The sequence below is a fragment of the Strongylocentrotus purpuratus genome, unplaced genomic scaffold (assembly GCF_000002235.5).
Source record: "Strongylocentrotus purpuratus isolate Spur 01 unplaced genomic scaffold, Spur_5.0 spur5_contig_847, whole genome shotgun sequence".
NCBI classification, from domain to species: Eukaryota; Metazoa; Echinodermata; class Echinoidea; order Camarodonta; family Strongylocentrotidae; genus Strongylocentrotus; species Strongylocentrotus purpuratus.
Window position 1 is genome coordinate 753,159 of NW_022145554.1, and position 25,819 is coordinate 778,977.

The following is a 25,819-nucleotide window of genomic DNA, read 5'->3' on the forward strand; positions in this document are numbered from 1 at the left end:
TTTTTATATTCAATTTTTCTTCAAAGCAGAAGTGTTTTAGGGGCTAAATTTTCTAGTGCTTTTAATACATCCACAGGGGCATTCAAATATATCAAAATTGTAAAGAATCACTATCCACCCAATATTCAAAATTTCCCAAAACTTTGTATTACCTTTAATAAATCATGATGTTAAATATAATCATTATGAAATATTGTATTCATGAGCTTACATTAATTTATTTGATAATGTGTAATAATGTGATCGTAGCACATTGTTATTGGTACATTTGTACACATTTATGTATCAGGCACTACAGAGGATTTTTTTCCCCTTTGTGTACACTATTTCTACCTTTGTTATCCATCTTTTTGTATTTTTGTTTGAAATATAAATACAAATTTGGGAATTTAGGACTTTACCAGAACTCATAATACAAAGGAGTGCCACTCCTTTTTTAATTGAATAGTCTAAGAATCAATGATGTACGTACAATGTAGGTTGGGTGTTTCTCATTCAGGCAACAAGAAGATGATTGTTCAACAATATTTTGAAGAAAAGGAAAAATGAGATTCGCCTCTAAAAGTCAGAACGTTATTCGATGCCTACTGTGCTTAGCCTAGTTATGGAGTTCACTACACTTTTAGAAAATCGTATTCTTCTTCAGACAACGGTATGTGTGTACACATTGCAACAGCCAGTCGGGAATAGCGCAGGGGTGTGTACTTTAGGGAAATCAAAAGAGTGGATGCACTCTGTTTATTGGTGATGATTGAATTGATACAAAATTCTAAGATCCTAAATATCATCTAAACAAAGGAAGAGGTTCGGTCCATGAGGTTGGGGCAACAAAATAGCATCTGCTTAGAGCCAGAAGGGTGCTAACTCTGTGCTAAAGTAAGTGGTTTAATGCCCTTCTTGCTCAATATGATAATGATGAAGTGGATGTTACGGTGCAGTCTGTATGAGATCTTCTAAAGTTCTAATACATACATGTACATGTACATTGGAGATTAAATCATCTATTGCAGATATTCATCATGGCTGATTTTACAAGAAGATGACGCTTGGAGTAAGCACTTAATAGCAAATGCCTCTCTCTACACAGGAGCAAATCCATCTTTGTGTTTTAAAAAAAGGCAGGTACGATTCCAAGAAATTTTTGGCAAGCTATCACATTCTCAGCTGATAAATTACACAAAAATTACCAGACAAGCAACAACAACAAAATCAGTGAACATTTGAAAATTGGTAAAATGCTGAAGAGCACCTTTAACTGTACATGCTACGCAGGTAAAATAATTATTTAATTCAATTGTATGAATTGATCAAATCTGCTGTTGGCTCACCATGCTCCCTCCATTTGCCATAACCAATCTCACCATGTACATGCTGACCCCTCATGTTGAACTTGAACTAATATACCAAGTTACACAACAGGGAGTTCAATGCATATTCTGACCTACATGGCGGCGAGTGAAAATGTCATGCCTAATTGTATTACCCACAGTCAGTAGTCCTGATATATTCTTTCTCATGTATTCTTCTGCGATGGAATTTTTGCACAGAATAAAAGAGCTAAAGTATTAGTAACATGAGAACATGCGCTCGTGTGTGTATGTATTCTTTATATTATTATGATAAGGTATTCAAGCAATGAAGTTAAGACAACCATCCAGTGAAAAGATTTAAATACTCTTTTTAATTCTATAAAATATGCAAATAATGCATGTACAACGTATATGTACTACATGTAACTCCAAACAAAAATATCAACAAAACATAACACAAAAGCAAAACAAATTGAAATTTAAGCGATCTGTTTTGAAGTCGAAATACCCATTGAGTTTCAAAAACTGATCGAATCTCAGACAATCTGTGCTTGATACAGGGTGTAGACCTTTAAGTCTAAATGGTATTTTGGAAATTTCTTCAACTAAAATCCCTGAAATCAAAAATTTAAAATGAAAAGAAAAAAACACATTTAAAATGGAAAACAAAAAAAGTTACAAAACTGCAGAATTCTCTACAATCTGACATTTGCAAAGACTTCCTGTATGAATCACATATAAAAAGTACTGGTAAACTCATTCAAGAATTGCACTTCCATTTCTATAATCATGACATTTTTCTACGACTACAAGCATCCGCCCAACACACCAGCACCACAATGAGCCTCAATCAGAGAAGATTGATATTGTCCACAAGGATCTTCTGAGTTACCGCTTGTCCAAAGTCCATTAGTGGTTGAGGAGCTGCTTTCATTTGACACTGATCAAGTCTTTCCGCAATATAGAGAGAGACTTTTTGTGGGAAGCGCAGAATAAAAGAGCAAAACATATTATTAACAAATGAACATGCACTCATGTGTGTACATGTATGTATCCTTTCAAGAAACTTCTTTCAAGAAAGATACTTTTTGTGGGTAGCGGCGGATGTAAAGAATAGAATGTACTTTGGTATCATATGTGATGCGAGTGTGAAAAGTACAGGGAAGTTATTACCGGAAAATGTCAAAATGTCAAACAAGCTGAAGGATCCTCTGGGCACTCCAATCCCCCCCCCCCCCCCCCCTCTCCCTCCCCCATCCTCCTAATGTCAAAATATTGCTCTTAAATTTATTAAAGATTAGGTTTTAGATTTGTATGTTTTTATCAAACATCAAATATGTAGTTATTTATCTCATGTTTATATTTGTGTTATTTTTGTTTTTTGTTTCTTTTTTATAAATGTTTTGTTTTTATCCTTGTTTTTGTTAATCTTTGCTTTACATTATGCTATCAATGCTTTGGGGACTATGCTTGTACAAGGCCTAAGGGCTTTATTTATGTAGTTCCCCCATTTCATTTCTAAATTTGTTATGAATAATTTTGTATCTTTTGTATCAATGTAATTTTTAATAGAGAATGAAATAAATGTGAATTAAAAGAACATGACCCCATCCACTTATTATGTTTAAAGTTTTTTTTCTAATGAAATTTGGAGGCCAGGAAAATGTTATGAGTACTATCAGCTATTCTTGCTACTACCCCCCCCCCCCACCCCCACCCCCAATCCTATTGAGGTTATAAAACTTGTCCGTACTTGTAAGTCCTACAAATTGCGATCAACCCCCCTGCCCCCCCCCCCCCCCCACCTCTTCCAAAAAAGATTTTTTTTTTTTTAGCCCTGTATTATACATACTACCCTGCGTCCACATCTAAAGAAGATACATACAAATCTACTTACACATGTACACTGTGATTGAAGAGCATATTCCTTGACTTAGCAAATTCTTGGTCCTGTTCCAAAACCTTGAGGATAATTCATATTATGTTTCATACTGTACTATACATTGTCTGCTGTAAGCAATGTAAAAAAGTACTTTTCTGTTAGCAGGAGCTCTTTTAGGATTCGATGTTGTATTATAATAATAATAATAATAAAAACGGTGCTTATAAAGTGCTTAGCCAGAGCTGTCAACCTTGTGCGACCAAAAAAATGAATCATGATGGCAAAAAAAAGGAATTTCAAGCAAAAAAAAGGAATCCATAAAACAAAACTTACAACCACACCTGACACACTTCCAATTCAGAAATGTTCATTCATCATGCTGTTTTTTCATACAAGCAGGTAATTTTTTTGGTGATATTTTGATATTATCGGCATTTTATTCTTTTTGAAATTATTTTTCTATTGAAGTAATGATCGAATCACCATTTTAGGGCAGTTGTTTGACATGCGGTATGTGAAAAGAAAAAAAAATTAAATAAATAAATATAAAATAAAAAATTTTAAAAAAAATTATTTTTTTAAATCAAATTAAAAAAATATATTTTATGAAGAAAAAACATAATATCATAATTTGGAGGGAAAAACGGAGTAATTCCGGCAAAAACGGAATGGTTGCCAGCTCTGGCTTACCATCAAAGTCTCAAAATGCTATAACAAACAAAATAGAACGATAAACAATTACATATGTTGTATAAGTGTGATTTACTCACAGTGATATTAAAGTATTGTGTTGTTGTTTTACCAGTCAGAGCTCTTTTAGAGCTTACCAGAGCTAAAGCACTCACCGCTACCATGTTTTGGTGGCTAAAAGAGTAAGAGCCATGGAGGCACATATTTCATTTACTATACATGGAAAGTGTCATTAGTGCACCCCTCTGGCTCTCAGCAGTTTACATGTACCTGTACATAATACATATTCATTATTCAACATGGTGCCCAGTCTACAGTGTACATGTATGTACTCTTGTATCAAGATATTAAAAATGGATTCCCAGTATTTCTCTATTTAACATATTCTAAATTACGCGTCATGCACTCCTTTATCCTTCTAAGATATGAAATATCTACCATGTACATATTAGTACTGAATATAGCGACCTTTTCAAAACAGCAAGAAATAAACATACCTCTTAGCTAGGAATCCTACATTACGACAGAATCGAGATTCACCAAATCAAATACTCAAGGTAGAATGGAAACACATGTTTGCAACTCCACGTGACTACCTATTCCATCCAAGTTCACAAAAGCCACTCAAAATGATATTGGCATTGAATGTGGGCAGTGCTGATTTGGGAGAAAATGGAATTAACTAGCGACCAAACTGTTGCATCTTGGTTATTCATACATGTACAGTATTAGGCCGCTCCCGCACGGTTAGGCTCCCGTGCAGTTGTCATGCAGAGTGGATGGTTACTAAAATTCAATACTTAATGAGGAATGAGAACACTCCACTGCCCTGGTGAATGGCTGTAAAGGTCATCAAGGCCTGAACAGGGGATGTAGATTTAGCCTCCTTTATGTTGTAAGCCACATATACAGAGCTAACAAGTATCACGCATTAGGCGTGACATCATGCATTACGATGGTCTGAAAATGCTCCTACGCACGACGCGCGGGCTAGATTTTGAAAAAACACTATACCTTATACAGGTGTTATACCCTCGCACGCGCGCTTGCGCACCGAATCATGAAATGTCACGCATTGCCGATCTTTGAACTTGGCGTCTCTGCATATAGTAATACAGAACAAGACATGTACATATGTACAGTATAGCTACAAAAATCAAAATCTCCGATAAGTGTACATGTACACTTCCATACAATTACCTTCTATGTTCCAGAAATGTCCTATGTTACATGTGTTAGAAATGTTTAGTTACTTTTGTTTTTAATAGATTAGTGATACATAACATCATCTGAGCAGCAGCGAACCAATTTGGGGCTCTCGCCTTACATGGAATACTGGTGTTACCAGCTGTCAACAATCATCTGTTGCTACCTCAACTGCACCAGCATAATAAATATGGGGTAAAAAATGTAAATGGGAGCAGAGTGAATTCATTAGTCCCCATTCTGTTATCGGCAACGTATGGATATAATATCACAAGAAATGTATGGGAATCAAAACAGAAATCTGTCCACAACATTCAATCTCGAGGGAGAGAAGAGACCTCTTTGAATCTCGGTGAATCAATCTATTTCTAGAACACCATGAAAAGTGTTCAATGTAGGTGATGCTCATTTGGGTGAAGAGTGAATTAATTGTTCCCTATTCTATTATAAGCAGCATATTCACAAGAAATGTCAGGGAATCAAAATAGGAATCTGTCCGCAACATTCAATCTCGAGGGAGAGAAGAGAAGAGACCTCTTTGCATCTTGGTGAATTAATTCGTTTCCAGAACACTATGAAAGGTGCTCATATTGTAGGTGATGCTGATTTGGGTGAAGAGTGAATTAATTAGCCTTTATTCTGTGGTAATCTGTACTGACGAATGCACTCTTCTTCTTGGCAGGGCCTGCTGGTTTACTTGACAGTACGGAGCTAGAACATGGCATGACACACATTTAAAGACATTCTCTTGTTTCAAACCAGAACACACAAAGAAAAAATGCAGGGGCTGTGAGCGATTTAACTATTAAAGGTTAGCTCCAAAACAGCTTTGGTAAAAAAGAGCTCAATGCTTCAATATCATAGTAACTAAATTACACTTATAGGACACGCAATCATAAATGAGCTTCCGCAAACAGAAAAGTATTTCTTAAAACTACTTTAAACCTATGGCAGGGCTAAACAACTTCTACAAAAATGTATCTTCAGGTAACTTATTCACTTCAAGGGATTTAAAGGAAGATAAGCTCTACAAAATTAAGGAATAGCTTCCAAAAAGAAAAATTGAAATTTTCCATCTTGCACTCATCAGAGTGAAATGCAATCAAGAAAAAAACAGCTGAAACAAATAGTATACACAGAAACTAAGGAACAAGGAAAATGACGAGCTCTTATTTGATCTTTCTGTTTATTTTTTCATTTAACTCTGATCCATGCAGGATGATAAAAGCTTTACCTGTATGACACTGTTCAGTTGTTCTTCAAGAGAATGGGGCCATGTTATTTTTCTTCATGACATTTTATTGTGAAATATTGGGAATTGTTGCAAAAAAGAACAGGTGCATTTTGTTTTATTGGACACCTGTCGAAGTTGAGCTTTAAATGAGCTATCATGTACGGTGCACCTGATACACAGTGGTCTACAAAGACTGTCAAAATCAATCTAAAGGGGCAGTTACACTGTCATCCAAACACGCCAAAAAATGCCAAACCGGAGCCTGGCCGCGATGTTACCAAGGGCAACTACGCTTTACCGGCAGACATGCCAAGCCCCAAACATTCCAAAACGAAGTGTGATCTTTTGGCGTGTTTTGGCGTGTTTTGGCGTGTTTTGGCGTGTTTGGCAAGTATAACCGCTCGCAGTTGTAACATCGCGATGTTAGGCACGTGACTTCCGGCACTTCCGGATTGTTACCCGCGCTCTTTTAAACCACGTTCTTCCCGTGTGATATTTATAGCATTTCCATCCCGGATTTCCATCGTCGCGCGTGTTATCCGTTCATTCAGCTCCGTTTGTTCCAATTCCGTTAACTCATCCTTTATTCAATCTTCGTTATTCCCGTCTGGCCATATCTGTCTAGTAGTAGTATTTGAGTGTTTTGTTAGATTAATTAATATGGAAGTGAACAATACCCATTGGACTGATGATGAGATGAAGTTCTTGATTTCGATGTGGAGGCAGGGAGAATTCTCATAATTCCAATTAACAACGATGATTTTCTTAACCTTCCCATATCGTTTTTACTACTAGATTTCGATTGAATTTGGGAAAACTGAATCAGCAGCCGTAGTCCGTACTTCGTAACTTATCCACTCTTGCCTCAAATACTACACGCGAGATAAACAAAACATATCGCATGCATGCGCATGGGATGTATCGCTATTTAGCTAGCTATAGCGCTAGCTGGAAATTGCGCGCGCTAAAAATCTTATAGCAGGCCGGGGTCAAAGGTCGGGAAGACTGCACATGCGCATTACCAACCGAAACACGCCAAAACATCGCTGAACAGCTCCGTCGGTGATGTTTCAGCACAAGTGTAACCGGGTGCACGAAACATCGCGACTTTTCAAAATGAGGTATTTGACAGTATAAATGCGCCTTAAGTAATCATTCAAAATAACTTTGACAAAAGTCTGAATGTGAGAAAAGTCAGGAGAAACAGAACGTGAGATGAATGTTGAAAGTAGAGTAGATCATCAAAACAGGATGCCTTACAAGAATCCTAAAAATAGGACAACTTCATCATAAGCAGTGTAATAATAGATGATATAATAATAATAATTGGATTCATGAAGCACCTTTTCCAGAGGATAAAAGGCGATGTACGTTTATATTAACAAATGAAGATTTGTAGAGATGTTTTTTTGAAGAAGTCAAGTGAAGTATTATTCTTAGAAATAAATGCAGCAAGTTTATTAAATAGGCGTGGGGCAATGTATTCAGATGTTATACATGTACATGCAGGGAACAACTATCTGCTTCCCTGGCACATAATTTCATCTTACTTCTCTGAGTACCGTATGCAAATTGTATCTATACATACAGTCAAACCTGTCAATAGCGACCGCCTAAGGGAAACACAACAAGTGGCATTTGTACATGTACACAGGTTCCTTTATTAGTTATTACACGTTTCAATGAGAAATCTTTTTCAAGGGATGCCAAGAATGTGGTCTTTGTAGACAAGTGGTCACTAAAGCAGGTTTGACTGTACCAGGTATACAGTATGTACATGTATTCATCAAAATCAAAGAAGGGATTGTTTTTCATCATTCTCATGTATGTTCAAAATGCAAAAAAAAATGAAATACTCTGCCTCCTTTCTTCCCATTATCAAGACTGTGTGTGAGTAGTATTGACAACTAAAATACACCTTACAGAAATTGATGATGGTAACTTTAACCATTACCAACACGAGCAGTCTGAAGGTCATTCACTACAAAGGTCATTCATAACAATTCTAGAGGGATTCTAATCCTAATTAGGTGGATCGTGAAACGTGATGAGCTTTTTGTTGAATTCCTCCCTACTACTATCTTGAGCTAGATGCACGTACGTGTACATGTATGGCCAAGAGAGTGATCGTGTGTGTGTATGGCATGATCATTTCTCTCTCTCTCTGCCTCTGATGTGGGTTTTTCTTCTCCTCCCTACGTTTGAGTCCTAATCAAATATGAGAAAAGGCATGAACCATTGTCGTTTGGCACGCCTGCCGAGCCTCGTGCTGTATTTACCTTTTCTTTTTCTCTTGAATTCCCAAGTATGCATGCAGCTTTTCTATACAATTCCTTAGCATGCAGTCCTGAGGAGAAGCCAGTCACGTATTTCAGGTGAATTGTGTGCTGTTGTCTTAAATGGCACTGTATGTTTTCCATCGTAAGTAGTATGCATGATTTCACAATTCCTATCACAATTACTTAAAGTGCATATCATAAATACAAGTACGTGCATGCAATAACACTTTTGTTGACGTCGAAAATAGGCATAACTTTTTGTAAAATTACTCCAAGCCTAAGTCTACATGTCCATGTACATCAACCCTGATGTACATGTACATTAGCTCTTAGAATCAAGTAATTATAAATTTGCTTTTAATCTCTAATCAATGTATAAAATGTACCTGACAATTCCTACATCTAGTGATAGAACGGCACAAAAATGAAATCCCCCCCCCCCCCTCCTGAATAAAATTAAAAAATAAAATTAAGAATTAAAAAAATATAAAAAATATGAATTTATTAAATTTAATTTTGATTATGATTAAAATTAGTGAGTAATTGAACAAGTACCCATGAAATATTTGATCTTCATACATTCAGCAGCCATATTTTATAAGTTATTTACTAATGATGATGATGATGGTCAGAATTATACATTTATAATCACTCTGAAATGTATTGTAGTCACACCATGGAATACATTAATAACTACATTGTAATAAAAGAGAATTTATAAATGGAGACTGTTTGCTTTCAATAAAAAAGGTTTGACTGTACAGTATGTACAAATATAGGGCGATAGATGTTTCACCTGTATACATGTACATGTACGTGTGTATATTTTCTATGTATGAAAAGTGTTTACGTTGCTATGGAGTCTTAATTTCGTACGAGTAATTAATCTAAGGATGCATACCAGAGCACACTCATCGATGACAATCAATGTGATTAATGAAAGTGAAAAGCAACCCTTGCAACAGTGACCTAATTATTCTTCTTTTGCTATTTCTAAATTGCCTGTTATGATAGAGAAGCTATGCAATCATTATCTACATCTGATGTAGAATTTTGGTAATAAACTGCAATTAATATTTGTAAATTAATATTATAATACGTAAACCTGAGTAAAACATGCATGATAAAACCTGAAAAACTATGTGCATACATGCCTACCATATACATGTACAACATTTACGTAGTCTATCTTCAGTTTCATTTGTTAGAAACCTCACCCAAGAAATAACTTTACTTATTCTGAGAGATTTATTATATTCTTGCCCATAAATCTACAAGATTCCCCACCAAAGTGTATGAGAGAGGCATAAACCAAGAATAATTAATGTACAGTTTCTCAGCAACACAGTGGCACTGCCATTTTCTTGATAACGTGACATACTAAGTGAAGTCGTTTATCAAGTAAATGCATTCAAATTTATGAATGCTTCCTTCCGAGGTGTGTGTGGTGATGAAGCTTTCCATTCACCTGCTATTATCCTTTGTACTACAATTGCCAGAACACAGATTGGTTTCTCATGAATGGAATAGATTTGTCAACTGCTATATGTCAGTATTTTGAAATAAAATTAATTACAATTGTTCCCCTGTTATATATTTTTCACTAAATATAATTTCTATATTCTCAGCTATGCTTTTTCCTCATTGAAAAGTACAGTATTCCTATTGATTTTAAAAGTCTTTCCAACTGAAGCTTGGTGCATGATACATGTACAACTTCAACTGGTACATCACATTTTCAAGAAAATGGCTGCGCCCATGTCATGCTAAAAGGCATCACATCATGTCAAGAATATCTTCATTTACTTCATCAAGTATATCTCTTGTACATTTTTGTAAGGAATATTGTACGACGAAGGGCAGCAATTTATCTCATTTTTCAGAAAACCTACACTTATTTTTTAGAATGTGGTTTCCTTTGATATAATTCCTTCTGGAGAAGAAAAAAAAGGAAAGAAAAAATTTTTAAAAATCAAACGGGTTTCAAAATTACAAGAATAATTGTTTCACATCTTCTCTAGATGATCAAAGGGAAGTTCTGGGACCTGTTTCACAAAGCCAGTTTTCAATGATAAGTGACAAAAATCAGTGACAAGTCTGCTGATAACCAATCAGAAGCAAGGATTTCAGTAGCTTACAACAAAGACTGTCATTTGTCACTGATGAAAAGTTTTGTGAAACAGGTCCCTGGTTTCAAGTGGTCTTCTACAGCAAAATGACGTTTTATACATGTACATGTATGCACAGTAACAGGCAGAGGTAAAACACATTATTATACAATGTACTGTACATGCTCTTCCTCATTATTTTCAGGCAACCAATCATGTCACACGTCTTCAGGGCTTTATCGCCTCGGATTCATGGTAAGCGAACGAAAAAAAAAAAACCAGCAGAAAGAAGATCACATCGAGGATCCGGTTGAATTGACATTGTATCACACACTGCAGACCCTGGATTTATGCAAATCATGAGTGATTTCAAGATTTCAAGACGGCGTAATTGGAGATAAAATGTCATTGATTTCTGTTTGTCGCACTGTGTAATGTATTGTTCATGCCCAAGTCACACAGCTAAACAAACTCTAAAAAGGATCGATACCTATTTGGCTGCATTGTATTTGGATGACTTGGTTTTGGCAGAATATACTGATGTGTGGTTGAGTATTCTGCAATTAAGCCTTCATTTCAGGGCCCCCGAGTATAACAGTGTTTTACTCACTGATGGGGTTACCCTGGGTAAATAAAGCAAAATAAATAAATAAATAAATAAATTTCACCAAGTTCACCAACACATTAATGGTCTTAAAACCATTAAGAGCAGTATGAAGTGCACATTTATCAAAATTTTCTGGACTAGAACGAATGATCTTCAAAAAGCCACACTCTCTGCATCTGCTACGACACGCACAAGTGACTCTAATACCAAAAAGAGCAATTTCCAGAAACTATTAAGCGACACCTGAATGTTCTAATTTTGCATGAATCGGTGAGGTGCAGAATCATTAGTTATATCCATAGTAAGTTGCATTCTGAAGATTTATGTCATAAATTATGATGTGCCTTTGGAATAATAATAATAATAGCTCACATTTATAATGCGCGTAATACTTGTTTCTAGGCACAGCACATATTATTACGCCGGTCATCGGATTCAGGCTTACCCGCACCACAATGTATGCACATTCTCCACTCCCTGGGGAGCATGGGTTATAACACGACCTGTTTAGAATTCCCTTTCAACATCTTTAGCTGTCAAAGTGTCCATATATAATATAAGATAACGAGCTCCATTCAAGCCTTATGTATACATGGTTCAGCAACTTTTAAAAAATAAAAAATAAACCTTTTTTTTTTTTTAAGCAGCAGCAAAATGAAATGGCATTGATATGTTTGGTGCTCTTCAATTTGTTTGTATCTTATACATGTAAGTTATAACATACAAATCTAAACAGTACTTTCACATTACACTAAGGCCTTTGTTAGGTGCACCTTGCTACTTCTTCGGAGGCGCGATAGCTCAGTCGGTAGAGCAGTGGTCACGTAAACCGGTGACCCAGGTTCGAAACCAAGACGATGCGCTAGTGCACTTTGGTAAGGCATTAATCCTCATTACCAGGTCCCTTGGAGAGGACCCAAAGCCGTCGGCCGTCTGGTTGCTTTCTTACAAGCATTTCTGCTTTCTTAGCAGTTAGGTAAAATAACCACCATCACCACCATCACATTGCTATTATTCCTTCTAACAAGAAATATTTTTGATTTGCAATCAGCAATTTGTCAAAATGGTTTAAAGCATCACGTGTGAATGATGCTTAGCCAGGATGTCTCACAGCATACAATGTCAGGGACCTGTTTCACCAAACCTTTTTTCAATGACAAATGACAAAAATAAGTGATAAATCTGCTGATAACCAATCAAAAGCAAGGATTTCAGTAGCTTATAACAAAAACTGTCATTTGTCACTGATGACAAGGTTTGTGAAACACCCCCCTGATGCAGACATTGCCATAAGGTTATCAAGCTATCTTGCACAACATGATGCTATCCTTCACCATATGGACAACAAAATGTTCTGCATGAACACATCATTAGCTTGGACGTGATTAATGTTAGTTACTGCATCATTGAACACGACCTAATATTGATCAATCTTCAAAGGGCAATGCACTTCATTGAAGATACATGTAGGTTCACACGGCAGAATTTACAATGCATTTTGCAACCAACAAGCCCATGTATTGATATCATTAATCAATTAATTAATTAATGATCACCATATTTTTTGGAAGTGAAGCTAAATTGGTACTTGTATTTCATCTAATTTTCACACATTTTGGGGTCTAAAATTACCTTCATAGCAATTTTAGGTTCTAGAGAGCACTAGAAATGTCATGAACAAGAATAAGAGGAATAACCATGCCCTTTGAAGGCATTTGTGGTCTTTAACAAGAACTCAACTATCCCTTTAATATTGATTTTATAATGTAAACAAGTTCTCACTTTCCAAAGGTATTTATTGATCAAGGTAAGGGACCTCAGAAACACATCACTGTTTCACATAAGACAGCCGGAAGGAAGAACCTACTGGAGTTCTGGCACAGCGTCTTCACCTAGAGATGGCCATGACGATGGAAAAGTCATGTTTCATTCAATCAAATGGGTTGCAAAGTGAATATTCACTACTGTCAATTTCAACTCCAACAGGTATGCCAAAATACATCTTTATGTTGCCAATAGAATGATAAATCAGTTAGCAAACCCACATGAAGCTGAATATGGTGCAAAAAAAAACTTAATTATAGATCTGGGAAGAAATGGTGGCAACGAAACAAAGACAGTCTGCCGTAACTAACAAAGTCCCTGAAGTTAGGGAACAGTTCCCTCAACAAGAGATACCCACAGACTACAAAAAAAAGTCATGTTTAATTTAATCCATTAGGTTGCAACGTGAATATTCATTACAATAATGCTTCATGTATCAGTATAAGAAAGACAGGAAGCATGACACATAATAATACAAATGTACTCATTGATCTGGGCTGAAAAGCTCTCCAATCAATGTCATCATAAAGCCTGGGGTATCACAACTCCTGAAAGCATTACTGATGCAGCTCTCTCAACTATGACTATAGAAGAAGTCATGTCTAAACTCTAAAGACACATACATGTAGTAGTGGACTTTCATACTCGTGGGTTCGATACCCCACATGGCAATAATGTCCTTTGGCAAGGCATTAATCTACATTTGCCACTCCATACCCAGGAGAGAAATGGGGACATGCTCATGGTAACTATATGGTAGAAGTATTCCCCAGGGAGTGGAGATGGTGCAAATTGAGCGTGAACGAATCCGATGACCGGAGTAATATTATCTGTAAAGTGCCGAGAGACGGTATTTTGTATTACAAATCCAGATTATTATCATTATTGTTATTATTATACAAGCAGTGGACTCTAAAGCTCATGCCACAGGGGTACTTGTTTCTGATGAACCACGATCTGGAGCATCATTTTGTTCAGTCTCGTAATTCTTATTGCAAAAGAATTTCAATCACCATCACAATGATCTAGCTAGGTCCTACATGTAGTATTACATTGCAGAGAAAACATGATTGAGCAGAATCAACCGTCAGTAATTTGCAACTGAAGTAGTCACCATGAGTTTGATAACCATCACAGCTCCTCATATCCACAAAACGTGATTGAAACTTTGTGACTGATTGGAGGATTTGCTGTCATCATTGCACATGAATTTTTTGTACAAATAGGAATTCAAGCCAGGAATTTAAACATACTGATAATGTTTACTTGAATGTGCTGATGCAGGCCCCCCCCCCCCCTCTAAAGAGGGGATTTTTCCCTTCAATTACTGCACTCATCTGATTTCCCAAGATATCATTTAGTTTGCTATCGAGGAGATCGCCTACAGGTATCTGCAGATTTAGGACCTGACCTGGGAAACACAGGCTTGGGTATATTTCTCATCCCTGGAATACTCATGATCATATGAAAGTAAATCAGTCCTGACAAAATAATATAATCTGATTCAAAGTTCTAAAAATAGTATTGTGGTTTCTTAACATTACACTGGATTCATGCATACAATGTGTGCACCATCTCCTTTCCCTGATATTTTGTTTAACCATAAGGTCAGCATAGCAAAGCGTAAGCCTATACAGTGTGTAGTGTATGATAATCTTGCCAAATGCCAGTGGCAATTTTCTTTTTTCTTTTTTTTTTCAGATACAGTGAGTGACAGGCAAACGTAAACATGTTAGTTCTAATCTCATTAATTTACCCACATGTAAGTATCTTGTATCGGACAAATCAAGGAAAAGATAGTATACTGAGATTCCTTACCCTGGGATTTTAAAAGAAAAAAAAATAATTAAAGGGGTAAATTACAATAATAAGCTGATGTGCTTCTAATCAAGGAAAAAGGTAGAAGGGGGCTCAGGGCGATACCCCCCCCCCCCCTAACTCTTACAAAGTCCCTTAAATAGGAAAAAGAGCCAGTGCTGTAAAAACTATTTCAAGTAGGGCCTTCATCATTGGGTTGGAATGCATATAACTATGTGTACTTATCAATATCTAATGTCATTACGATAGCTCTACTAAAAAAGAAGCCTCGCAAATTAAATTGTCTTAATTTTTAACTTGGGCCTCATGGCCATAATGCCATACACATGTATGAATAAAACAGAGCTACAGATGAACACTGTCCATCGACAGTCAAGCAACGAGTGAACTGCCCTAGATGTAGGCCATCTAATTATATTTAGGCGACACCTAAAACCTGCAAGATCATGTTCCACAATGACCTGTCCATTCTGCGGCTGCACAAAGAATTACCAACAAAGTCCATGCCACTCTCTCAAGGCCATACACATGGCAGAAAGGGCACGGCGGAGCATGATATTAGGTCGCCATGGTGATAAAGATTGCTCCTGAATCCGTGTGGAAACTTGAACTGGTTTATGTGTGTGATCATGGATGGTGTCGCAAACGTGCCATCTGAAATTTCTCACATAGCTCTATAGATTTTAATGATAAATCCTACAAAGGCCTTTAATTAAAAGATACCATGTTTTCCGCAACACAGTTCTAAAGTGCTGGCTATACAATATGCGTAATGAAAACCTGATTTGATTTTTTTTTTTTTTTTTTTTTTTTTCCTGTATATTTGTTTGTATGTATGATCTAAATCATCTTACCATCAAAACAAATGGGAGTTTGCAAAATAAAAGTGTTTTGCATCCCAAATCCCTGAAATTAAGCAAAGAAGTGACTAAATAAAAAGCATGGGACTGAATATGTGTACTTGTACACTGCAGGAGAGGTGAAGCCAGTGCAAGATGATGTAAAGGGATACATTTCTCATATTACATGAAGCATTTAAAACAGCATTGAGATGTTAGGGCTAATAGTCGTTTAGAGTGTTGTAAACATATCGAATCACAATCTGCATAAGGTACTTCCTAACTCTTTCAATGAAACTTTTAGTTTCATACCGGAATTCTGTTTTTGAGAGTGTCCAAAGTCCAATTTGATTGATTCAATGCAAATGCAGAAAAAATGTAAAATCCATGAACCTGGCTTGAATCTGCACACTAATCCTTTACTTTTATGCCTCATATTCTGTGGGTGGCATATCATTATTGGGGAGCGGGAAGTGAATCGGGGCTGCACAAATCAAGGCAGTCAAGCTAGGTGACTATAGTCGTCATCCATTTCATTGATTAAAAAAAGAGGCAGAACAAGAATTAACATTCAACATGAAAGGTTTACTCACTGTATAATCCAAGGATTCATTTACACTGCACAATGTACACTGCAAATACAAGTACATGTGATGTTCGTGTAAGGCTACAGGTATATAAAGTAGATATGGTTTCAAACAGAAAATTTGTTTAAAAAAAAGAATATTCAGTGGCTCATATGCTTTTCACACTTCAAACAGAAAACAGCCATTAATTTCTAACCCTAGTGTAACTTTCATATATTGTGATTTACTATATTGAACAGTTTGTTCATTACACAATAATATCCTTGAATACCACATTATTTGGAATATTATTTATGTTTCATACATATTTTGTAAGAGACAAAAGTCAGCCACAGCCGTCCATAGTTTGTGCCATTCGTCAATAAAAGCAGACAAAGGGTTAAAATTAGAACGCATGTTGGCAATGGCATGATATGTAATTGTTGTGATGTCAGGTAAATCTCTGCAAATCTTCAGGGCCGCATTAATACAGTAAACCATGCTTTAATGACCACCTTTATAGAAGACCACCTTGAGCAAAGTTTCACATTGAAACCTACATGTAGATATTAAAGGAACCTGTACATAAAGATCATTTTCTTGCTTCCCTTGAGCGGTCTTTATTTACAGGTTTCACTGTACATGTAACTACTGTTGTAGAGAAATGCATGAAACTTGAATTTTCAAAATGGTCTAAGGGCTACCAGTTACTGTATAAACACTAGAGAGCACTAGTATCATACCATCCAAAAAAGGAGTCCAAACAAACAGTGGTCTGTTTGCTAATTGGTGAAATGTTTGACTACATCTCCTTCATGAACAAAATAGAGCAAACAAAACAACCAGGGGATCTATTCAATTAATAGTGGCTTTATGTGTATGTTTAGTTCATAGCATGTCCAGAAAGTAAACACACACGGTTCTTGAAACTCCTGCGTAGTGAACAAAGTATTACAACAGAAGGAGCAATATTTTTAAAAATGAAGAAAAACACGGTCAAAGTCTTCCCTAGCAACCAGACAACTGGAGAGTAATCAATGTAACTTCTGTATTGCACAATGATTACAAGTACATTTAATATCCATGAACATGGATCCATGTTAAAGTACAGGTACTCAAAATGATAGAAGGTGAAAGATTCTAAAAGACACAACTTTGTCTAGAAAAATCTCTGACATGTGTTTTGGCAACAATTGTTTGACTGTAAAAGAAACACTTACCCTAAACCATTAGAACCTAAAACCCAATTCAATTTGATTTGGGAAAAAGTCCAATTGCGAACTGAACCTCGTCACAAAATAAATAAATCCAGTAGAGCAAATATCACTGATGTCAAGCCCAAAATTATTTGTCTGATTTATTATCTCTTAAATCACATCCATATATGAATGACATGTACACAAGCTGCTTCTAAAGAAACCTCACACAAAAACAAAGTAACTCTTGGAGAATGCACTTTCAGTTGTGCTGCTCCAAAGCTTTGGAATAACCTAACATTTCCATGATCAGTGAAAGTGCTTTTGACTTGGAACATGAATAAAACATAGACCACATGAGTGATTGATGGCAGCTTACAGCCGATCCGTCAATATTGAAACAGATTCACACATTACATTCCTGATTCCTCTTTTTGTTAGAGATGAGAATATAATGTGACCTTTTTAGTATCCAAAAGTAAATCGGTATTGGAATCAATATCACTTTCAATGTGCAAGACTCTTTGATCATTTATGCCTCGTTAGACATACAGTTAATAACTATACATGCAGTATTAGCACTAAAGCTGTTCATGCAGTTTCATGTATTTTGTATTAATTACCTTGATGCAAATTATCATCCTACTCACTACTACTCAGGCTGCAACTTTAGTTGTTGCCTCGAAGGTGAAATATCTGACTTCATACTTTTCATGAAATCCTAAGTTTCTGACGGTGATAATTATGTATCTACATGTAGCTAGTTTTTTTATCTTTTATTATTTTCAATTTTATTTCTCTCCCACCCTGCACTCCTAGGATGGTAGTTTGTCTGAACTTTTCAACAAAATAAGATGTTTAAAACCTGGCACCATTAGATAAGAAGATGAATTACCTTGTTTACAAGTTCCTTTGGAATAAATGAGTAATTATAAAAATATTGAAGAAAAAGAAAAGTTTTTGTCAGTTTGGACTTAGCTTGCAGTTGCAGTCATTCCCCCAAAGAATAAACTTGCCAACAAGGGTCTGGATAGACAGTACAGTCTGTAGAAGATACCGTACCCTCAATTTGGATCTAATACACTTACATTGTACATGTGTATAAAAACATCTGAAGGCTCTCTGTTGTAAATTTGAATTAAATTATCTGTAATCCCATGTCCTAGAAGTTTGGATGGCTTGAGATTGGGACATAATACTACATGTAGTTTTTTTTCAATCAACATGTGCCATGATTCAACATTGAATCTCAATAGCATAATTGATTTCCAATCATGATTTTTCTGTGTATGTATTTGGGTTTTTACAAATGCATATATCAATTTAAAAAATTGATAATTTACATCTGGGAACGACCTTTAAAGGGGTTGGGTATCTTTGTCTCAGATTCTAAACAAAATCCTGGATTTAGCTCATGCTGCAATCATTATTCTAAACCTTTAGGTCAGTCAGGAATCCCATAACGTTCACAAGCCGATCACCCATCTGATTATCAAGATATTTATGATTGGAATTCAAAATTTCAAAAAACCACTAGTCTATTAATAGGGGAAATGAGTACCTGGTATAGTAAAACCGGTCACTCAAAGATTTTTATTTTCTTGAGGCACTTCATGATCATTTTGAAGCACAATTTTTTAGGGCTTCAATATTACACCATTTGAAATGGTGTAATATTGAAGCCCTAAAAAAATATTTCACAGACACTTATAACATGTAGGGTTTTGCATCTTAGATTTGGCATTGTTAAACTTGCTTTCAACGTCATTATCTGTAAGACACGACTCTTGTTTCGAAAGTGAGTCCAATCAGAGTACCTTGTACATTTGTAGGTAAAGACAGCTGACAGAGTCAGAGAGCTGACTGTACATGTACATGTACTACAGACATTTTCACATGTGTAGTCTTTAATTGTAATTTACTCTAGTCTTGATGTAAACTGATCTAAATTATTATGATATGCGTGAATCTAAGATATCTGTCAGAAATCTTTAAGTATACAAATTTACAATCACATTCCAAAAACTTAAAATTACAAAATTATAAAAACGATTATCAAATAAACATGTTACTTGTTAGGAATAATTCAATAAAAGACAGCATCTGCATCTGCATGTATTAATATTCTTGAAAAGTATTTCAAGTTTAATTTGAGGGACAGATGTTCCATTTGTCATAATCTCTTAGACCAAATGACGCATCGAGTCATCATCACACCAACATTGTTTTCATTAATAATGACTGCGCAAGGCGAGCAAGTGGTTGCACTGGCTGCCATTGACATTGTGGGTGTATGCAGATATTCCAGAAAGTCATCTCCGCAAAGGTGCAAACACCAGTGAAAATTTAAAGACTACAAAAATTAGCCAATAACTTTATCTCCTGCTGTCGATTTTCGAGCTCCACAATGCCCCCATACCATGCATACCGCCGGGCAAGTCCAGTGCAATGCCTGGGTAAGCCGTTGCACTGCACTGGCAGCGGACTACGTTCATCCGTTCACAATATGCACACACACATCCACACTGCACCCCATTTCGACACACATACGGCGTCATGTTTACCGTTATTTTTCAGTATTCTGCTTATGATAATTATCATACGATGATGTTCCAATACTGAACATCAACAAATAATTGATTTTCATTTCCCCTAGAACGAATAAACTTACCAATTCCTGTGTAATTCAGATCTCCAAAGACATATGATGTGGAAACAGTGCACCGTTGATGATGCCTTTCATGTTGCTAGTATACACACATTTTTGTCTATTTGCTTTTTCTGCTGATCCGTCATGCATGCATTCTGGCCAGTTTATCCGCTATCCGCGTCGAACTCCATGCCCGGATATTTCGCGGATATGGATTCACCATGTCACACATTAGCTGGCGCTAAACAGATTTTAGATGGTAAGATTGATTAAGTTTTCTCTCTCTCTCTCTCTCTTTCTCAATTTTATTGGTCTTTCAAGTTTTATCCGCCAGGAAATACAAGGCCGCACATCGTATAATGTTACACATTTTATAAAGCGACTTTTCAATAGATAAAAAGTGCATGAATCAATCCATTTGAGAAGGAAATTTTACAACCGGGGTCGAACCTAGCTTGCACCCCTGACATATTCTGTAACTAGGTATTTTATCCACATTTGTCACTCTCGACCCAGGTGTATTAAATCGATACCTGGACATGCTGGGATTATGGTAGTATCAGGGCCTGGGGAAATGCAGGAAGGGCAGAATTAATACCCAGGAGTTTGACCTACCTAGATCGCATACTAAAGAAAATACAACTGAAAAATAAATGTAAATATATAAATAAATGTAAATAAATGAATGAAGATTGAGATCTTTGGAATTATTAGGATTCTATGTATTTTCCCCTATACTCTTCTATTTATCAACATTAATTGAGGTTATTTGTCTTAGCTACAGCAATGGCAATGCTGAAGAATGACAGAGAAATTTTCCTCATGTATTCCATTATATTGCATTTCTTTTCTCCTGTTGATTGATTGATTGATTGATTGATTTTTATTCGACAAGCTTCCAACATACAACAATATACAATAATAACAGATCAAAAAAAGTCAGCTTGAACAGGATAACCCACGAAAGCTCGAGAGCTTATTTCCAGTGGGGTCCCTTACAGACATGTATAAAATTAATAAGTTAAAATAGTAATATTTACAGACAGATAAGAAAATTAAAAGAACTACTTATTAAAGATAATAATAACAACATTTAAACTGATGATAGAAATGATATTAAGTACAAGAAGAAAAAGAAGAAGGAGAAGAAGAAAAAGAGGAGAAGGAAGAAGAGGAAAATAATGATGAATTTGTAGAAATTCTATAACGTACGAAAACATAAGTATATACAACATGAAAAAGTATGAACCGACAGAAGAATAAAAATTTCAATCATATAACATGTCATTCACTTCTCTTCTCTGACTGTCAAGTATTAGGTATTCCTTTAATTTCCTCTTAAAATGATCATAGTTTCCTATTTCTTTTACACCATTGGGAAGGGAATTCCAATGTTTTATGGCATTGTAATAAAACGAATTTCCAATACTACCTACTCTTTCAGGTAAGTTAAAGTTGAATCGTCTATTTCTTGTATTATAATCATGTACGTCAGTAACAAGATCGAAGTTGGATCGAATATAATGATTCGACCTAGTATGGTATATTTTATGCACATGATGCAATACGAGTTGTTTTGATCTTTGGTCGACTTCAAGAAAACCAGCTTTAGAAAGTTCGCTGTATCCAACATGAGTTATTGGACCAGAACAGTTGATAAATCTCACCATTTTGTTCTGTATAATCTTCAACTTCTTTTGATCTGACTTGTTTATGTTACTATACCTGTTAACATTTATATTGTATTATCATCATAACAAGTTAACTTTAAAATAGTACATAACATATTTCCATCAAAACATGATTTATGCAGATGGCGTATAATGGAAAATGACCAGTGCGATATATGTAAAGAAACATAAGATACTTTTCATGTCTTGTTAAAAGGAAACATTTGTGATAAACTCCTTGTTAATTTTAGGACAATACATATTATATATACATAATGTATATTAAACTTCGGTGTGATGGAAAAGAGTACAATAGTAAAAGTCTGTTCATTAATTTCAAATTAAAACTACGATATTACCTAGCAAATGGACAAAGTTTTTTATTGACGAAACACAAAGAAATTTTTCAAGGAATGTTAAGGTTATAACTATTTATTAAATACTTTATCTTTTTTGTATTATGTTAAAATGTAAATTGATGTAAATATAATATATGAAATATGAAATATGTGAAATAAAACACCTCGGTAAGAGGACAAGAAGAAAAAAATTATCATCATATCCAATTTATGTTGTATCACACGTGTAAACAAAGCAAATTTCCACGTAAGATTTATGTGTAATAAAGTATTTATTTGAATAAATTCTAGCTATATAGTGATGATAATGTTTCCGGGAAGGGGATAGAGATATCCATGTTCATGTATGACTGTATAATAAAGATCTGAAGCAAACTGGTATTTTTAAACCATTTTGAATGAAAAGAATTCCCTTAAGATCATATTCGGGTTACTGTATAGGCGTAAATAAATTATCATCAAATAATCGGTAATGACTTAATAGCAGAAAATGATTTAAAAAAATAAAAGTTCGTTATTCCGAACAGTTAAAACACCTAAATTACAAATTGGGTTCCTTATTCCGAAATTTGTAATTCCAAAAATGATGAAGGGTTCGTAATTCTCAAAATCGGAAAGGTATTTGTAATTCCTAAAATAAAATAGGCCTCCTGATTCCGAAAATGTAATTGAGTTCACCTCTTTTATTTTGACATGTGCCCCTTTTTTATTTTCCAATAAGTGCTCCTTCTCCTCGTGATTAGTACCCACATTAGTTAAAATAAGAACCCCTTTCCCCTATTAAAATATGGTAGGGGCCCCTTTTCCTTCGACGAATGCCCTTTTCCTTTGAATTAAGTGTCCATTCTCCATTCTCTTAAGTGCCTATTCTAATTTATGGTAAGTGCTCCTTTTCAGGTACGAGAAGTGCTGTTTTTCAGTTCTGATAATTGCCTCCTTCACCTTCAATAATTGCCCCTTTTCAGATCCGAGAGGTGCTCGTATTATTTGACAAGATCCCCCTTTTCTGTAATAATTGCCCTTTCCCCTTCTAAGAAGTGCTCCTTTTCACCTCTTATATTAAGTGCAACTTTTATTTTGACAAATGCCCCGTTTCCTATCTAATAAGTGCCTGTTTTTCTTTTTATTACGAGCCCATTCACCTTTTCATAAATACCCCTTTTCCCCTCTAATGAGTGCCCGTTTTTTTACACGTGCACCTTTTCCTGATAACTAATTGCCCTTTTCTTCTGATAAAATTAATGCCCCTTTTCCTTTTTGTTAAGAGCCCCTTGCCCTTCTCACAAATGCCCCCTTTTCACCTCTGATAAATGCCCCTATTAAAATCTGTTTGGTGTCCATGTTCCTTCAACAAATATCCCTTTTTTTTTTAATAATAAGTGCCTCTCTTCCATTTTCATAAGTGCCCCTTTTCATCACAGGTATGTGCCTCTTCACAGGTGCGAGAAGTGCCACTTTTCATCTCTGATAACTGCCCGTTTTACTGTGTCCCACCCCTTTTTTATTATGAGTACCCTTTTCCTTTCTGATAAGTGCCCCTCTTCTTTTTTATAACAGCCCCTTCCCCTTTTCATAAATGCTCCTTTTCACATCTGATAATGTTCTATTAAAATCTGATAGGCGCCCCTTTTCCTTCAACAAATTCAATTTCATTTATTTCCACATATTCATAAAAAGACAATATAAATTACAATCAATTATACAGCATTAAAACAAAAGATGAACCAGCACAGAGGGTGATACAAAACTACAGAGGTTTAATCGGGGATCCTCTCCTGCTTAAAACTACAATATTAAAATGCAATAACTTTTTTTTTTAATAATTAAACAATAAAAACATACAATTATATTTTGTTTTATAAGATGATGACGTGGATCCTAATCGAATGATTAGTAAAAGCGTACACGTGACCAGGCATTTATTTTGCCTAACGCGTAATTTGGATAATGACCGGTCATTATCCTAATAATGGTAATGACCGGTCATTACCCAATGTTAATGACTGGTCATTAACACATTATCTAGCTTGTTGTTGCTATCATAAGCGAGACACAAGTCAGAGGTCCAATATTAGACGCGCGCAAGGCAAGGTACGCCTCAATTTGCGCTTATTTTAAACCATGGGTTATGTAAATGAGGATTTAAACCATGGGTTAGTTTTAAACATCCTTTGTGAATTCGGGCTCTTGAGTTTGATATGAGGGTGATTGATCAAATAACAAGGATCCAAGTCATGATTTTATAAAACAAATAATACACATCATTTTGTTCGGGCATTATAAAATTTCCCGCCTCGGGTGTGTTAGACTTTTCCAAAGGTACCTTGTGTGGGTAATTCTTACTAATGCCCTTACTGCTGTGTATTATTTATATATTACCAGCAACTCTATGAGTGGGGTGAGTAGAAATGGGGTTGTGGTACCAATGAATACAATATATAGATGGAATTAGTGTGATAGGGAGATTTAAAAAATAGTGAGAAACACCATACATATAAGACATGGATACATAATCAAATACTGTTTCAAATTTGGCTTAAAAAGAATGGAGTTAGGAAGTAGATTCAATAGTGAAGGTCCACTAAAATAAATGTTTCTTTGGAGAAAGTCGTTTTCACAGAGGGCAAATGAAACTTATTTGAGCTTCTTGTTTCATAAGAATGAACTTCAGCATTTGCAATGAACAATCTCATTAAAAATACATGGCAGCTGATTCTTCTTGAAAAGTTTCATATGATATAGAGACTTAACAAGTTAAAACCCAAGTCCACTCCATAAATAATTTACTTTCAATAGAAGCAGAAAACTCAGACTAACCAATCAAAAAAAGTCTGAGCAAAATCGGATAACTAATAAGAAAAACTTTGAAAATCACTAGACAAATTGGCAACTCACTCATGAGTCTGTGACGTCATGTCCTCACTATCCACTAATTATTTTCTTTATATTGATGATATAAATTATCTATTTTCTCCTTAAGAATCCTATTTCTTCACACCAGCATCCAAGTTAGATTAATAGTAATATGTTTGTGTGTGGATGCACTAATAAAGAGTATTTTTTTCCAGTTAAATCATGAAAAATGTGAATTTTGAAAAACTATGTATATAAAAATCAATAATTATGAATATACAATATTCAGAAAATTGTATAAATTCTTCAAAGTTCATAAAACAATTTGTGAAATGTCATGTACGCAATATGATACAAATCATATAACTTGGGCAAAGGCATGGGGAAATCAAGTTTTGGGGAATAAAAAGGGAATTAATGGGATTAAACCATATAGAGCAATTGATAAATAGTGAGGACATGACGGCACAAACTGATAACCATCTCGGCAATTTGTATTGTGATTCTCATTGTTCCATAGTTTTACATACTTTTTCAAAAATTCATAACTTTCTTATTAGTTGTCCGATTTTTTTGATTAATTTGTCTGATTTTTCTGCTTTTATTGAAAGTAAGTTATTTTTCGAGTGGACTTGTCCTTTAACATTTAAAATATTCAAGCGTTTGTAAAAAGGTACAGTATGGGCAAGATAATGGAAAGTTTTTCCATTCTCATAATTTTGTGCCTC

At 35.3% G+C, this 25,819-nt stretch overlaps 1 protein-coding gene across 1 annotated transcript in view; it reads right to left on the reverse strand.

Moving 5' to 3' along the window:
* The window catches only part of LOC763606, a 63,913-nt gene extending 43,594 nt beyond the window's left edge, over positions 1–20,319 (reverse strand). The window contains exon 1 of the mRNA XM_001199633.4: positions 20,231–20,319. The gene's annotated coding sequence lies outside the window, so the exon portion shown is untranslated. The remainder of the gene's footprint in view (positions 1–20,230) is intronic.
* Between the last annotated feature and the right edge of the window lie 5,500 nt (positions 20,320–25,819).